Source organism: Oratosquilla oratoria, chromosome 21 (assembly GCF_046742065.1).
Source record: "Oratosquilla oratoria isolate Oo_2021 chromosome 21, ASM4674206v1, whole genome shotgun sequence".
NCBI classification, from domain to species: domain Eukaryota; kingdom Metazoa; phylum Arthropoda; class Malacostraca; order Stomatopoda; family Squillidae; genus Oratosquilla; species Oratosquilla oratoria.
This window is the reverse complement of record NC_134797.1, coordinates 9,719,366-9,721,865: the sequence shown is the minus strand read 5'-3', so window position 1 is coordinate 9,721,865 and position 2,500 is coordinate 9,719,366.

Here is a 2,500-nt window from a genome sequence, read left to right as displayed (position 1 = left end):
TCCGATTATTTAAACGACAGAATACAATATACCTCTCTGTTTAGCTTTTGTAGATTACGAGAAGGCCTTTGACTCGGTAGAACAAATGGCAATACTAAACTCGCTACGCAATCCGGGTACAAACGAACAAATCGTAAGGGTTTTAGAAAATATTTATGCGAAAAGTACCGCTATAATTCGACTACATAAATATTTAGAAAAAATCAAGATCAAAAAAGGAGTACGGCAAGGCGATACCATTTCACCCAAACTATCTACAGCTTGCTTGGAGGATATTTTCAGAAGGTTGAGTTGGGAAGAATAAGGTTTGAAGATTAATGGCGAATATTTGAACCACCTAAGACTTGCGGATGATATTATTCTTATTTCAGAAAGAGCAGAATACTTGCAAGATATACTGAGGGATCTGAACAAGGAAAGTCTCAAAGTATGTTTAAATATGAATAAGACCAAAACAAAAGTAATGTTCAACACGAAAGTTCAAAGTAAAAAATTTGTAATTGATGGTGAGAGTCTTGAAGAAGTTGAGGAGTATAATTATTTAGGCCAGATAGTGAAAGTGACAAAAGATCATGATAATGAAATAAAAAGACGTATTACAATTGGTTGGAAAGTGTTTGGTAAGTATAATAAATTCATGAGAGGCTCTCTACCTTTATGCTTGAAACGTAAAATTTACAATCAATGCACATTCTGCCAGCAATAATCTACGGATGTGAGACTTGGAAACTGACGAAGGCAATGGAAACAAAGCTAAGGACTACACAGAGAAGAATGGAGAGATCAATGATGGGAATAACGTTGAGAGACCAAAAGAGAGCGAGTTGGGTAAGAGAGCAGACTAGAGTGAAAGATATTGTGGAGGCGGTGAAAGAGAGGAAGTGGAATTGGGCAGGTAGGTTAGTGCGAACGACTGATGAGCGATGGAGCAAGTGTGTTACTGAGTGGACGTCGCGAGATAGGAAGCGTGGAAGAGGGAGACCAGACAGAAGGTGGAGAGACGAGATTAAGAAGTTTGCAGGACTGACGTGGCAGAGGTTGGCGCGGTCGTGTGAATCATGGAATGCTATGAAAACGGCCTTTGTTTAGCAGTGGATTCAGGATGGCTGATTTGATTGATTGATATACATATACATATATGTATGTATGTATATGTACATATATATATATATATATATAAATATATATATATATATATATATAAACACACATTCAGTCTGTTATTTCAGAGTATATACTAGATGTTTGCTGGCTGAGAGGGTTATAATGCTGCTACTTGCGGCGGAGGTCAATGTGGCTGCAGTCTGAACTCTGCCGCCAGCGAGTTGGACCAAGAACTTGGTTCATTCAATCCCACGATACAAAGTCCTCTGTAAGGGCCACCGTCCTAGCCTCCTGTCAGGGGGGAATTCGTGACGTTAAACCAATTAATATATTAGATACCTATTTTGTTCAATTCTGATACATTAGTTTAGATTCCTTTAGTGATCTTTTATCCTCCATGTCTTTCGATGATTTTGGAGTATTGAACACATCTTTCATTACTTTACTAGCCTCATCTATGATCCTCTCTTTTTTTAACTTCTCTCTCCTCTCTCTTTTTTCCTTTTCTCTTTTCTACCTATCTTTTCTCCTCTCTCTTAATCCACTCCCTTTCCCCTTCTCTTTTCCCCTCTCCTTTCCCTCTCTCTCTTTTCATTCCATTCTTTTTAACCTCTATTTTTCCCTCTCTATCTCCCTCTTTAATTTTCTCCAACCTTTTTTCCCCTTTATATTTCACCCTCTCTCTTTACCTCATCTCTTTTCCTTATCCCTTTCCTCCCCTCTCTCCCATCTCTCTTGATACCCCTCTTTTCACCCCTCTCTTTTCCACCCTCTCATTTTGCCTCTCTTTTCCAAACGTTCCGCGGATAATTGCTCCCCCTCCTGTAGCCGGGGGAAGGACATGGCTTTCTTTCTTACAACGGCCGCTAATTAGCAGCCCGGGCGTCTTGCTCAAACTCATTTTTCTGCCAAATTTGTTGCACGTGGCGGGAGATCTATGCCTCGCTGCACTGTAGTTGACCCGAGCAGAGGGGCCGGGGTGAGCGTGCGCCTTTCAATCAAACTTAGTTGCCGGCTCATGGTTTTTATATATTCTAATATTTTTTCTGATATGTGGAGGTTATGAGAATGTGACTATATTTGATGGTTTACTTATATGAAAAAGAAGGGAAAATATAAATGCTGACAGGAGACTTTTCGATCCATGATAAGAAAAAAATGAATAAATAAATGAATAAATGAATAAATAAATAAATAAATAAGTAAATGAATAAACGATTGAATAAATAGAGAGATGAGTAGATAACTAAGTAGACAAATTAATACATCAATGATACAACAAATAAAAGTAAATACAAAAATGAAACAAATAAACAAATAAATAGAAAAGTGAAATGGAATCAAATGAATCAATGAATGAAACTACGATGTGAAAAAGACAATGAGGTAGTGATAG